We start from the raw sequence: 15,499 nt of genomic DNA, 5'->3' as shown, positions 1-15,499 counted from the left end.
TCAGTTTCAACATCTGTGAAAGTAATGTTTTCCTCACTGCATTGTTAAGAAGTAAATGAGATAGCATATGAAACTTTGTTACACTCTCATGTTGGGAAAATATCAATATTTTCATTAGCATTGCTACATTTTCAGTGCCTATTATGTGTCGGTTACCATATTAGACATATGTGACCCCGTATATTCTTTCCGACATGTCTGTGAAGTAGGCAAGACCACAGTCATCCCTTTTTCACAAATGAGGTAACCAGCGCAGAGAAGGCTTAAAACTTCTCTAAGCTCACACAGCTAGTTAGGGGAAAAGCCAAGATTTAAACACAGATGTTTCAGAGTCTAAAGTCCCTGTCTTTTTTCCATTGTATCATACTTTCTTCATTTCGATTCAGACCCTATAAATAAATAACTCAACTAAAGGTGATCAACACTTTGTTGGATGAACTTACTGCAAAATAGTTAAGACTTAGAAAAGTAAATTAGATGGGATTGATTTGCTCAACTGATTGCATTATGTCCTTAGGAATGTTGTGCGTATATATAGATATCAGGAGCTAGAGATAAACTGGTTTCATAAAGCTAAGAGTTAAACTGGAAAGTTATCTCTCCATGGGATTTTCCTTTTAGTTACAACCTCATCTGCTTTAAGCTCCCAAATATTTCTGCTCTTTACATTTAAAAAATCGCTGTTAATGGAAAACTCTGTGTTTTCTTCTGACTTGGAGATAAAGAATTCAGGGCCATCACCTAAAGTGGGGATATTTGTGTCTCTTCCTCCTTACCCCTTCTCTATAACAACCGTATTGCACAGCCTGGATCAGGCCTCTGACATTTAGCACCTTGGGAAAATGTTGGCATTCCTGTAGTCTTAGTCCAAATCCCTGATTCCAAACTTGATTCATTCATCACTCAAAGTGATGCCAAAGTCCTTATAGTCTCAGTGGTAATGCAAACATTTCCATCTAGGGATTTCTCCTTGAAGTAAGTTGGAGAGACAAGTGAGCAATAGTAAAAAGAAACCAAACTCTCCTTTCTATCCTTGTGGCTAGCTGATGGGGATCAGAGGCTCCAGCTCAAAAGACAGCCTTTCAGTGGCTGGGAGCCAAAGACCTCCATGTCCAGGTCCTTTGCCCAGAGATTCTGACTTTATCAGTCTTGGCTAGAGCTCTAGCACTGCTATGTTGTCAAGCTCTCAGATGTATACAATGTTCAGTCAGGTGGCTCATCACTGATTTAGTCCAACTTCCTTTTTCCAGGTGAGAAAACCTGAAAAAGGGAATTGCCTAAATCACACAGCAGGGTAAGTGGCCATGCTGAGACCAGATGCCATATCTCACTTCAGACTCCTCTTTCCCAGAGCTGAGAGAGGCCCTGCAGAGGAAGGTGACAAGCAGCAAGCCTACTCCCTTGTCACCCAGACCTGTGCTCATGTCACCTGCAGGCCCACCCACCCACCCACCTTCTGCTCCCCAATTCCATGCATCTGAGTCTGTACCTGAAACCCAGGCTATATGTCCAGAAGGACCCTTCTAAGGTGTTCAGGGGAGAAGTAACCTGATCTTCCTCTGCAAAACTCTCCAGGCAAGTGCAGCTTGGAAAGGGACACATCCTGAAAGATTTCCAAAGAAATCATAGACCAGGGATTCCACCTAGAGAGCTTCATTAAAATGGACAGTTCTACTCAGAAAACTCTGATTCAGTGTGTCTGAGGTGGGATTCAGGAATATGCATTTTAACAAACCCCTGGAAGAAACCCCACATACCCGCCTCCCACCACTCCCACTGAGTTGACTCCTACATTCTGTGGTCTGGCCATCCCATCAGAACTGGGTTTCCTCAGACAGGCTGAGCACCTCTCCCCAGCCTTACCAGCTCCCCAGCCCCACCCCCACACTGTTTCTCTCTCATTATGTAGTCTGCCCAGGGGACAGTGTGGGTAAGTCACAGCAACCTTTGTCTGCCTCCCTCTCTGGAGAAGCAATTAGGGTGGGTAAAGAGAAATCTCCCTATGCTGGTCATCCCACCCATCCCCAGGATCCAGAGGCACAGCTGGCAGCCCGTGGCCCCCTGATTGTCAACAGTCCTCACCTGGGGCAGACGCAGACCTGGGCAGCAAAGGTCCCCAAGTTCATGCCTTCTCACTACCCCAGGCCAAGTGACCCACATTTGTTTTGTGACCTCCACTAGAGCCACCCAGACCTGGCTTCCCAAGGTAATCAGCCTCGGGTCTCTAAACCTCTGTGCAGCAACCATTCCCAGCATTTGTGTTGAGCCCCAGCATCCAGGGGGAGAGGGTGACTGCCTCCTGATGCTCCTCCTCTGGAGGCTCCACTCTCCCATTGCTTCCACACGCTCACCCCAGAGGCACTTATAACACCCTTACCTGTGCCTTCATTCCTCGTGGGGTCTACCGAGTCCTAACCCAGAGCCTCTTGGGTTTTAAATTTTTAGATTTGGTTTGGAGGTGATCATAACCCAAGGTGTCAAGTTTGTTGATGAGAAGACTGATCAAAGCCCCCACAGGTCAGGAGCTTCACCATAGCCCCAGCTGCTATTCCTCCCCCACTTTCATCTATACCCCCCTCCCATCTCAACTCACTGTCTAGCACCTCACTCTTGACCCTGAAATCACAGCTAGTCGCCTGTTTTCCAAACAATGTAGTACTTTTTAGTCATCAACTTCCTGACTGGTAGGGCCCACTCTCCTAATGATGCCCCCCTGGCTCATGACAATGTCTCATCCTCATGGTCCCCCACTAGTCCAGCTCTGGTGCTTTCTCCATGGCCTGCATGTGAACTGGAGAAGTCCACTGGACTTCTCCCCCCTTCATCTCCCTGGATGATCTCACTCACTTTTGCTGTTTCTGCTCCAACTTTTGGGCTGATGACTTCCAAATCATCAAACCCCGTATTTCGCTGGGCTTCCAGCCCCTACATTTTCCTCAGGAGCAACACATTCAGAGCAGAACTCATCTCTCTTTCTCAGATTTTTCCTTTCACCACATGCTCAGATCTGGCACCATATCCATCTATCCTAGACAATTCTTTCCCCAGCCACACCATGACACCTCTACCATCCATCCTAGACTCACATCTCCCCTACCACCCTCATGGTACTATCACCACCCATCCTAGACACATCTCTCCCCCACTGTGCCCATGGTACCACTACCATCCATCTTAGACTATCTCTCCCCCACCATGCCCAGGGCACAACCATTATCCATACTAGATTTATCTCTTCTTCTATTAATCCCATCAAGTTCTCTCTCTTTATTCTATTAAAACTCCCCAGGCCTGGTTATTTAGTCCTCACCATTACTACCATTTGCCTCCGAAGAGGGTGTCCCCATTTCTCACCTTGCTCCATTCAAGTTTATCCTCACCATGGCCGCCATCCCCTATCTAACAGGGCACCATGTTGCTTCCAGTTATAACTAGGCAAGAGTCTCTCATCACCCAGAATGATGTTCCTTACTGCTCACAAATTATGCCACAGATTACAGATCAAAGGCCTTTTGGTCAACAACTTGGAAAAATCTTATGCTTTTACTAAAATAGTTTGCTAAAGCTTTGGGAGAAGGCCATTTTCTTCTTATTTGCTTTTCCCAGGATTGTGACCACAGCACATCCTAGTCTGGACTCTCCTTGCAAGGAGAGCAGCACCAGAGAAATGGCAGAGCAGTGGTTAGTGGTATAGGCTCTAGTGGTGGACTGAGGGGCTCTCATATCACCTCCACAATCAGTCACCATTTACTTAACCTCCTTCATGTGAAAATTGAGGAAATAATAGTACTCCCCTCCTGGAGTTGTTGAGATGGTTCAGAGAGAACAAACAAAGCAATTAGCATGGTGGTGCCAACTCAACCAAAAGTTGTCAATAAAAACCTTCAGTTGTTTCACCACCATTTTGTTCTTTTTATTCAGCAGAGTCATCAATTTGGTCAAAGAAAAACAACTTAAGGCATTTTTATTTGAAGGGTGAGGGAGCTTCCCCTAAAATAGAGGCTGTCACAGTGCAGTTGGAGGAGAACCCCATGTGGGTAAAATATTATGGACACTTGACATGAGCAAGCGTCCTTTCCAGCTGGGCTGTCCAGAAAAGCACCAGAAGGACACTGACACTTGTTCTGGATCTTGAGGGATGAGCTGTAGTGTAGAGAGGTGAAGAGAAGGGCATTCCAGGTGGAGGTGATGACAGGAGAAAAGGAACAGAGAAGTCAGATATGGGTTTGAATGGTGAATAGTGAATGGTGAATGGTGAATAGTCAGGGTCTCTGGAGTCAAGCATGAGTGAACAGAGAGAGTATGGTCATGTATACAGCCCCATAGTGGAGGCGACTTGAATCCCTTAGCTGCTGGACAGCCCTGACATTTTCGCAGAGGCACTAAAGCAGTCCTTGGATTAATTGGGTCTGCTCTAGGTCTGCATTCTGGTAACTGGACTGCTGTCTTTCAGCTACGCTTGAGTCCTTGCCTTGGGAATTCAGCTCTGTCTGGGGCCCCTTTTGATGGAGGGTACATTGCTTCTGGAGGTACAACTTCCCCCTCTCCCCAAATAATCTGGGATCTCTTAGTGCACTCCTAATGTGTATCAGGAAGAGGTTTTTATGTACATTCTCACCTTTAATCCTTGCCACAACCCTACAAGGCTGTTGTATTGCCACTTTGTGGATGAAAAAATGGGTTCAGAGGTGAGTTGCCAAGGACATATGGCTGGTAGATGTGGGAGTTGTGATTTGAACTCAAATATGAATCTCTCAAGCGTGGGCTCCCTCTTCCACACAGCCCAGCTCTGAACTCCATGCTCTGAGCATCCTCTTGCCTCACATCCCCTAGGCTGGGCTTCAAGCTCCATCATCTTTCCTTGCAGCCTCAGTATGGAGGCAGGCCAGCATGGCCACACTCTGCTGAGCTGCACCTCTGGCCATGTTGTAGTCCTGCCTTGGTCTGCTGGGCTGAACCTTCCAGGTTGTCTCATCTTGTCCCAGCTGATGGCTCCCAACCCTAGGGCTCACCCTCTTCATAGCCTCCCTGACAGCCCCATTCATCAGGCCTGTCCCTGATAAGGAACAGGGAACCTATGGTTTTCCAAAGGTGGACAGCCTTGGAAAAGCACTGAATGCTTTTGTTAGTGACAATGACTGGGGGCACTAGTGACGTTTAGGGTGCAGGGCCAGGATGCTGAACGTCTTGCAACATGTGGGCCAGTCCCTCACAAAGATGGGTAGACTCACATTGACTGCCACAGGTATTATTATGGCTGCATTTTACAGTTGTGGAGACTGAAGTCCACGAGCACAGTGGCTTCATCAGAAGCATGGGGGGGTGGGCGCTAAGAGTGGATGAACATCCCTCTCTTGACTTCTGACTCTTCCCACTCTATCCCATAAAGAATGAGATCACTGCTAACATTCCAGACTGGCTTGGGAGCACCCTGCCTCAAGGCAAAGGGATGAACTGGGTGACCTTTCAATGCTCCATCAATCATAGTTGTTCCGGGAAAGGACAAACCCAGGGACAGATACTCATCCATTGGGTTCAATGGATGGAATGATGGGAAAGGTAAGACTTGAAAAGTGATTCATTTTCTTGGAAAAGGCTAAGCCCCATATCCTCTTTTGTTCTGCCCCAGCATGGTGAGCTTTTTCTTGCCCTATGGGAGACAGGTTCTGACAAGACAGCTCCAGAAAATGTTGGGGACCCAGGGGTAAAGAAAATGCTTTATAGCTCCTTTGTTTTGTGATCAAGGAGCAATTATCCTTTTTCCCCTCTTTGACCTCAGCCTTCCAAGCACACCTGAACTTCCCAAATGCATACCTGAATAAACCCGTAAAAAGTTCTGAGTTTAAAGGATAGGGGTAAGGAGCTAAAACATCTACAGGATAAAATGACTTTATTCCCTCCTGGGCTTAGGGCTCCTTTCTTTGCCCCTACTATGAAAGTAGATGGTGTCTGGTTCATCCTGGTCTTGCAGATGGAGGTTATGATTTTCTGCCAATGGGTTCATTGCAACCGGATGTCACAACAGCATCACAAAGACTCATTATGATGGAATTTTCCTGCATTACTTACACCAGCATTTTAGAGCACACTACACACCAGGATGATTGACATTTGTTAGTTCTTTCACCCAACATGTGTTGAGCAGCTGATTCATGCCAGGCCATGTGCCAGCTGCTGAGGATGCAGAGATGAAACTGGTGCGCCTGATGTGCCCCCTCCCTGCACCTGACTGTGTGGCCCCTCCCTGGGGTTTATCGATTAGCAGTGCTGCCCTCTTAACGTCTAAGTGTGGAATAACAGAGCAGTGTTTCTACTCTGTGTGGCCACTGGGGCAGCAACAGCAGAAAACCCAGATGGTAATTGAGAAAACTGGGAGGTACAACAGGAATGGCCTCAAGAGCAACTATGGCACCAAAAAGGCCAGGTTGCATGTGTTAGTTTGACTCATGGCAGTGGTGGGATAGGTACTTCTAGGCCGAAAGGACTGGAGCCAGGATGGGGTAAGTGAGCCCATGAGCTGAGACTGGGGATCAGGGGACTGGAGGATGGGGGTGACAGCAATTAGGAAGAACCATAGGGAGTCATGTGGTATGTGTGTGGGGTGCTCTGTGGGTAGTGGGTATAGGGCAGAGAAGGAGCTGAGAGAGGAGGGGGCTCGGATGACTCCCAGGCCAGTGTGACCTGAGAGATGGCTGTTCTGGAAGAAAAAAGAGACTCATTACAATGGAGGAGGATGGGCGTGGAGATTTTGAACCTCCTCAGGCACTTTCAAAGAAATAGGATGGAGCTTTGGCCAATGGGAAGCAGTCTCTCCTCATGCTTCAAGGAGGACCAGGCTTGAGCCAGCCCATCTGGCAGCTCAAGGCTGGCCCTGGCTCAAAGACCACCCAGCCACCAGGGCCCCACACCACAGATCCAGGAAGGAGTGACTGGGAACATAAGAGAGGTGAAGGATAATGTTGTGCTGGGGAGTAGATGGTGACACGACAGAGAGAAGCCAGAATGAGCAGGACCCCTGGGTTCCTGGGGGATGGGGGCCAGGCCACCATGGGGACTGTGGTCTTCTCTATTCCAGGTGTTTCTGCCTGAGGCCATGTACTCTGACCATAAAGATGGCCTTCCTGCTGCACCTAACTTCTAGTCCTGGCTCCATACCTAACCAGAAGAATGACTCGGGACACCCATGTGCTTGGAGGGCCCAGCCATCCCTTCCTAGCTATGGGAGCCAGGATTTGTCAAGACCTCCTTGTGGTTACCTGTCACAACAGGGGAGCCAGAACAAGAAAGGATGACTGCCAGTTTTACCCAGAGACACTTGGCTTCTAGGGGCATTTAACAGTGAACTTTTGGAAAGTGCTGCTGGTTTCCTATTCTCTGTGTCACAGAAGCATGAGTCTTTCAGACCAGGAGAGCCATGCACCTACCACCTCTTGGCTCTGCATTCTATACCTGTGTGTCACTGGAGCTCATGTAGCCCAGTGGCCTGGTTTGAAAGATAAGAGCACAGAAGTCCAGAGAGGTATTGGCTTGGCCCTAGGTCACACAGCAAGTCAAAGCAGAATCAGGCCAAGAAACGGGGTTCCCTGATTTGCAGGCCTGAGTTTGCTCCACAGCCTGAACCTGAGCCTCAGAGTCAGGGCTGCCTCCTCTGCTCATGTGGGCGGAGAGGGTGGCGGGCAGGGAGGGCAGCATCCCAGCCTAATTAGAAGCTGTAGAGGAGCAGGGACATGGGGGGCCGTGCTCGCAGATTAGTGCCCCCTCCATAGATCATAGACACGCCAAGGACATAATAAATAATCTGCCCAAAGGTTTTAAAGGTAAAAATCAGCAAACCATTAATAACATCCCCAGCACCATACATCACGCTGAAATCTTCCCATTATGCCGTTCCCTGAGCCGATTCGCATTTTCTAGGCTGTTTTTTTTCCCCTCCCTTTCCAGTACATTCTGCTGCAGCTCTGAAACCCCTCCCCCACAGCCCGCTGAGCCTGGAAGGATGGGAGTGTGAAACCTTTGCAGATTTACCATTAGCCATTGTGGTTCTATTCAGGCCTGTGGAGGGATGACCAAAGGGGAGGCTTTCAGGTCCCTTTCTTGGAACCCTACATTTCTGCTTTCACTTCCCCTTTTAATGGATAGGATGGAGCTTGCCTACCTGCCCCTCACCCACAACTTTAAGTAGGAATAACTGTGGTCTCTCTCTCTCTCTCTCTCTCACTCTCTCAGAGGCTAAGGAGGTTTAATTAATTAATGCAACAGTGTCACTTTAAATAAGAAAAATGCTGATGGCTGCACTTTCTAGTCCCTGGTGTGCCTGTGCTCTGCAGGAGGCAGCTGGGAGCTCCCAGTCTGGCTGGCCAGGCTCTAAGATTTGGGTGCATTACACGTGTTTTATAATTTGAGGGTAACCTATGGTATCAAGCCAATCAAGAATGAGGATCGAAGGAAAATTAGTAAGCAAGAAGGTAGGCCAGCTGACTAGTGGCCTGTGACATGGGACAGCATAGGGATATGGTGACAATGAGGCAGAGAGCCAGGGGAGTCTCCTCCCAGGCCTGAGTGCCAGACATTGGCCCAGTCACCTATATTTGACCTCAGCTTCCTCAGCTGGGAAGCAGAAGTTAGAAAAGACAGACTGGGGAATAGTCACATGCCACTCTCCATGAATTCTTTGAGGGCCACGTGGATTGAGCAGCTTCTAAAGCTGCCACAATTAAGTGGTTTTTTGGATGCAAGATCTACACTGAAGTCTGGGCTAGCTAACTGTTGCCTCCTAGGAAGAAGGGGGACTGTCCTGGCAGTGTGGGGAAGGGGGAAGGAGTCTGAGCCTCAGCTCTCCTTTCTTGAGCTGGGTGACCTCAGGTCAGCCCTTTCACTCTTCTGGGCCTGTTTCCTCATCTACGACATTCCTAGAGTCCCTTCCAGCTCTGAACTATGGGGCTGAGTCACCTCCCTGAATTTCTCATCCAGACCCAGAGCCACATGCTGGTGGTTCTGCAAAATCTCTTGGGTAGTCCTGGGTTAGGTCCTGGGATCCACCAGCCTCAAATGTTTCCAACCTTGGCTAGGACAATAAAGTTCTCCATAGCTCAGAGTTCTGTTCCTGTCCCCAGCAATTGCACAAAGCAGATAGTAGTAATCCCCCAGCCCGCACCTCACATGTGAGTGGCACTGTGCATTTTACAAAGCACAGCCTGGTTTCCTTTGACCCTCAGAACAACCCAGTGAAGAAGAAAGGCAAAGTCTGCTTTACCCGTTTGATGGGGGGGGGGGGGGGGGGGACTGATATGGAAGAATGAACAGGAGGACTGGAGAAATCCTCTGGTAAAGGATCTCACGTGGTGAGAGCCTCAGGTTGTGATAGCCAGTGGGGGGTTTCAGAGAGCCTGAAGACATCATGCTTTGCAAGACAGACTCACATTCCCTAGGCCTATGAGTACCATCCTAGGTTGACTCTGCAGGGGTGACGTGCAGCAGGGGCCCAGCAGCCAGAAAGGAGCCTGGGCCCCACAATCAACAAACATGGTCTGGCTTCTCTCTCCGCTGGCAGGCATTCCTTAAAGCCCAGTGCCCTCCTGAGGCTGGCTTCCCCTTCTCAGCCTCCCTCTGGTTCAGGGTCTCCAATGGCACATCAGTAGCCCTTGAAGCCTCTGCTCACAGACCCCCACTGTCGTACCTTCCTTTGTACCTACAGATTGTTCAGCTGCCACACTCTGCTTACCAACAGTGTGATTTGGGGCAAGTTACCAATGTCTCTGAGCCTCAGTTTACCATTGTATCAAAATAGGCCCAATACCTAGCTGACTAAGTGTTTGAGAGAATGAAGTGGTGTAATAAATGTGGACATGCCATAGTAAATATTTCATAGATTACTTACTACCCTGGTGGGTGGGAAATTGTCTTGAGAAGACTTGAAAGCTACCGCAGATCAGCCCAGGGAGAGAAAGCACATTCAAACTGGAGGAGCATAAATTTGGGAAGGTTTCACAAGAGAGTTTGCGTTTGATCAGTGCTTTGAAGAAAGAGCAGGGTTTTAACTTGAGGATTTGGGAGCTGGGGTAGGGGAGATTCCAGGGCAGGGGACAAATAGTCAAAAGTTCAGAGGTTTAGCAGGCAGGGAGGGCCCAGCTTGACCAAACACAGGTGGGTGGGGGAGGGGTGGGCACTCTGGCCCAGATGCCTGGCTCTGAAAGGCCCAGTGCCTCACACTGGGCTCCGCTCCACTGCTGGGGTGTCAATTCTGATGATAGAATGCACTTTGCCAACCAGCTGTCCTGAGAGACTCTGGCTTCCCTCAACTTCCTGTCATGGTGACAGACCCTCGGCCCCCTCTCAGGCCTTGATGGATGGCTCCTGTGCTGGATTTCATACATCTCCGTCTTCCCCAGAAGCTGTGACACAAGTAATTGGTGTCACCTCTGTTGATTGCATGCCAAGTGCTGACAAAACAGTCCATAATAGAGAGCTCCAGTGGTTATCTTGATTGTGTGGGTGGGGGAATTGCCAGGAGCTGACCCTGTGTGGCCCCCAAACTCTCTGGGGGTAACCAGAGACAGGCAGCTGGCCCAGCTGGACTAGATGGGAGCATGTGCAAAAGTATCCTGGCTCCAACCTGGAGAATGTGCTAGAAACTTTCTAAACTTATGTAGCTTGGTGTTTGGGATCCATGACTCACCTCCAAGTCTATACCTGGGGCCTGACACACATGTCTCTGGTCAGTGCAGTCCATGGCTGCTCAGCATCCTGGTGATGTAGAGGTGGAGACCCTCGAGAGGTCCACCAGCTCCTGCCAGCAAAGCTGCTATCCTTTACCTGTACAGATGACACACCTAAGGTTAAGTGAGTTTCATCTATATATACAGATTGAAGTGGTGGCCAGAACAGGGTCTGGGAGAGGGCTGAGCTTAGGTGGGAAAAAGCCAGGTCACCTGCTCGTGACCAGGGAGAACTTGCATTAGATCAGGCCCAATCTGGCCATGCTGGCCTTTCTGACCTCCAGGGTGGAGAGGGCAGAGTGGCCTCTCAAACATCTCCTCTTTCACAAGAGGGTGACAGCCCCACCCTTGGCACACAGCTAGCAGAGAGGGCTGCACAGAACCAGGAACACATATAAGGGCCCTCACGTGTGTTGCCAGAGAGGAACACCTCCTGTTCCATGTGATCCAATCCCTAACCAGAGTTCCACTGAGACAAACAGGGTTAGTTGAGGATTGGGTGGGGACTGGAGAAACATCCATCCACTTCTCTCGATACACTAAAATTTGCCCCTGAACCCTTGCCTTAAAATTAAACAGAAACAGCAGATAGCTGGATACATGGGCCATACCACAGTGGTCTCCTTTCTGGGGCCTTTCTTTCCTCTTTTCTTTTCTCTTTTCTTTTCTTTTCTTTTCTTTTCTTTTCTTTTCTTTTCTTTTCTTTCCTTCCTTCCTTCCTTCCTTCCTTCCTTCCTTCCTTCCTTCCTAAGTTCCTTTATTTTGAGAGAGACAGAGCAAGAGTGGAGGAGGGTCAGAGAGAGAGGGAGAGAGAGAATTTCCAGCAGGTCCTTACTGTCAGTGCAGAGCCCATCATGGGGCTTGATCTCACAAAGGGTCATGAGCTCATGAGCTCATGAGCTCATGAGCTGGGCCGAAACCAAGAGTGGGACATTCAACTGACTGAACCGCTTAGGTGGGGCCTTTCTTGACTGATCCCTGCCCAACACCAAGAGAAGCTTTGAGAAGCAAGCTCCCCATGCAGGGGAAGGTGTCCATTGCCTTGCTCTGAGCTCTCTCCATGAGGACTTTGGGAAAGAATTGGTCTTTGGTTTTAGTATCAGAAATAATATTCTGGTATTTTGTTTTGTTTTTGCTCCTCTCAAAAGGTAACTTGTGACAGGTCATGGGGACTGCTGCATTCAGGGCTCCCTTTGGCCACAGGCACCATTGGGGCTTAGCCCCAGTCCTGGCTCCATTTTACCTCCCTTCCTTTGTTTTCTTTCTATCCTGTTATATTGTTGCATCTAACAGATTGCTGTAAGTCCTTTTCCATATAAGGTGGACTAAGCAATGACACAGCCTCAGTACCTGTGGTCTAGATTTTGTATAGGAAAGAGGCAAATATTTCTCAAAGCTCATTATTGATCTCCTGGGCCTGCCTCCTGTGGTCTCCAATTCTGGCCTGGGGAGATCTGAGTATATATTCTATACATATTAGCTCCATACTTACCACATATGCCATGAGCCATAGACAAAGTGATGGTGGCACTTGAGACATCTCAGCAACAGCTCTTAGGATGACTTCGCCATCACCTTTAGGCACTCAGCCACCAAGACAACTTGCTTTGTTCGGCCAGCCCCGCAGCAAATGTCTGTCTGCTGTCCCTGGTGGCTGGTCTTCCTGAGCTATTGGCAGGTCTGCCTGGGTGTCCTGTGTGTGTACCCAGCCTCTCTGCATGGGCTAGGGGGTATTGAAGAGCCCCTGCTGCTGGGCATAAAACAGGCAGGAGAGCCGGAGAGTAAGTTAGTCATCAGAGCTGTGGTCATCCTGGGAGCCTCTCTCTCCTTGTTCCAGCTGGATGATGCTTGCCCTTCTCCCTGGGGTAGTCTGGAGTTAATGATTCCTTATCTGCACCTGGCCCACCCACAAAGAAAAAGGGGTCTCCTGGGGGTTGGAGCAATGCCAGGGCTGCCCCGAGGAGGGACAGCTGCCCCCAGTCTTCCTTCCTAGGGCACTGGGCACCCCCCTAACCACCCCGCCATACAGCAGTCTCCAGCTGGGCCCCTGGGACCTGCAGATCCTTCCTTGATCCCGCCTGGCCTGGGAGAGTCCCCATGGCCGGCTCATTGTCCCACTCCTGCCACTTTTCCTCTGCCGCATTGTTCCTGTTATCAGCATCCTACACGCTGCAGCGGCTGCACAGGAAAGCGTGGCTGCCGCTGAGGCCGCTGCTGAGGCCGGCTGACAGGGCCCAGGTGTCCTGTTGGCGGGGGCTGCCAGAGTCCTGGCCGGCTGGAGAACATGGCACGTGCTGTGCTCTCTATGGGTATCTTGGTTCTCTGTGCTTGAGGTAGGGGGCAGGAGACCCTGGGCCCAGCTGTGATGTCAGGAGGTACATGCAGTCTCTCTCTTTCCATCAGTATCAATGTCCCGCATCTGTCAGAACCTGTTTGTTCTCTCCTTGTGTCTCTGTTTCCTACTCTGTTAAGCGCAGGCCTTCCTGTTCTATTAACGGGATCAAATGAGGCCCAGGAAATGGAAGTGTGAAGGGCACACCTTGCCCACAGTACCTGGGCCCTTTCTGAAGTGAGGGGTTTAGATTAGAGCAGGACCAATAAAGCAGCTCCTATCTAGAGTTTTGGGGGAGATGGGGCTGGGGGAAAGGAGAAAAAACTACTTTTGGTCTGCACCAGGGTAGAATATTCTAGGAATCTCAGGAGAGCTGGGTGGTACAAATTTAGCAAGTAAAAACATAGGACGCCTAATTCAATTTGAATTTCAGATAAAAAAATGATTTGTAAAATATAAGTATGTCCCATGCAATATTTGGGACATAACTATACTAAACAAATTATTTAAAAAAAATTTTTTTTAACGTTTATTCATTTTTTTGAAAAAGAGAGACAGAGTGGGGGAGGGGCAGAGAGAGAGGGAGACACAGAATCTGAAGCAGGCTCCAGGCTCTGAGCTGTCAGCACAGAGCCTGATGCTCGGCTTGAACCCATGAACTGTGAGATCATGACACCGAGCTGAAGTCGGTGACTGAGCCACCCAGGTGCCCCAAACTATTCTTTTTTTAAATCTGAAATTCAAATTGAATTGGATGTCCTGTATTTTATCTAGCAATGCTACTTAAGACCCCCAGTGTGGGGTCTAGAATGCTGTAGGGCATTCTTTGGAAAGTTTAGACAGGATTGGGAAGATGGGGGAGGGTTTTCCCATATCTGTCTCATTCCCTAAATTTTCTCTGGAGCACCTTTTCCAGATGAGACCTGTAGCCTGCAGGTGGATCTCCAGGACAGAAGATCTTCCAAGTCTATGGCCCCTAGAACAGCCCCGGCCAGATGTTCAGGCCCAGGACTCTGTGCAACCTCCTCAGGTGGGGGCATCTCATCAGGGGGTGTGGGTGCATAAGGGGAAGTCTGCAGAACTGGCCCAGTAATGGAGAAGACCCCTAGCTGGTGAGCCAACTTTGTTCCCACCTGCAGGGATGTCCCGCCCTCTGCTGGCACATGCAGATATGACAGGATTTTTCCTTCAGAGTTGGTCTCTGGGAGAATTAACCAGATAAGCCAAATTTACAGCTTATCTTCAGTTCTTTATCTGCTCTGGGAGAATCTGAATTGTGGTTTTCCTGTGAAGAAAAATTCACCCTTGTGAATCTTGATTGTTGAAAAAATCTCGATTGTTGAAGAAAATTTTTCCCACTCTAGCCAAGAAGGAACTTGGAGAAAACAAACTAAAGTTTCACTAGTTTTGTCTCCCATAAGGAGTGAACTTGGAAAATTCTAGAAACAAAAAAGTATGCAACATTCTGCGAAGTAATGTCTCTCAGTGTCATTAACAGCGGTGAGAATAGTAGTATGGGATGATCACACTGAAGGGGCTTGTATCTCCTCTTGACCTAGCTCACCAGGGCAGGATGCCATTATCACATTCACTGTACCACGAACTCAGTTCTAAAGTCACTGGCTTGTGGAGTTCACAATTTTCTGTTCCCTTCTATTGACATGGATAATTAGATGCTTCCTGTGATACTTCTTCTGTTTTAGCTCAAGATACTTCCAAGAGACCAGAAATCTCAGGACAAAATTTCCTATGCTGTACTCAACAGGCCAGTAACACAATTCCTACAGATAACAGCCAGTGGAGTATACTAAGAGGGGTCTATTAACTCCAGCCAATGAATAGTTTTACTTCATGTATGGAATGCAAGAAATAGTACTTTTTCACCATCAAGGTATTTATAATCTGGGAGCACCTGCATGGCTCAGTCAGTTAAGCATCTGACTTCAGCTCAGGTCATGATTTCACAGTTTGTGAGTTTGAGCCCCACATCGGGTTCTGTGCTGACAGCTCAGAGCCTGGAGCTTGCTTTGGATTCTGTGTCTCCCTCTCTCTCTGCCCCCCCCCACCCCCACTCACTCTCTGTCTCTGTCTCTTTCAAAAATAAATAAACATTAAAAACTTCACTCATATGAGGACTTTAAGATACAATACAGATAAACATAAGGAAAAATATAAAAACAGGAAGGGAGACAAAACATAAAAGACTCTTAAATACGGTATACCATAACAGAGAGTTACTGGAGGGGTTATGGGAGGGGGGATGGGCTAAATGGGTAAGGGACATTAAGGAATCTACTCCTGAAATCATTGTTGCACTATATGCTAACTAACTTGGATGTAAATTAAAAATAAATAAATAAATAAATAATAAAAGTGTGAAAAAATTTTAAAAAGATATTTATAATCTGAGTGGAAAATGACAGAGTTATTAAGTGTGAGCTAATACAGCTGC

Source organism: Prionailurus bengalensis, chromosome B1 (genome assembly GCF_016509475.1).
Source record: "Prionailurus bengalensis isolate Pbe53 chromosome B1, Fcat_Pben_1.1_paternal_pri, whole genome shotgun sequence".
NCBI lineage: Eukaryota > Metazoa > Chordata > Mammalia > Carnivora > Felidae > Prionailurus > Prionailurus bengalensis.
The sequence above is the reverse complement of the archived record's forward strand: the minus strand, read 5'-3'. Positions refer to the sequence as shown.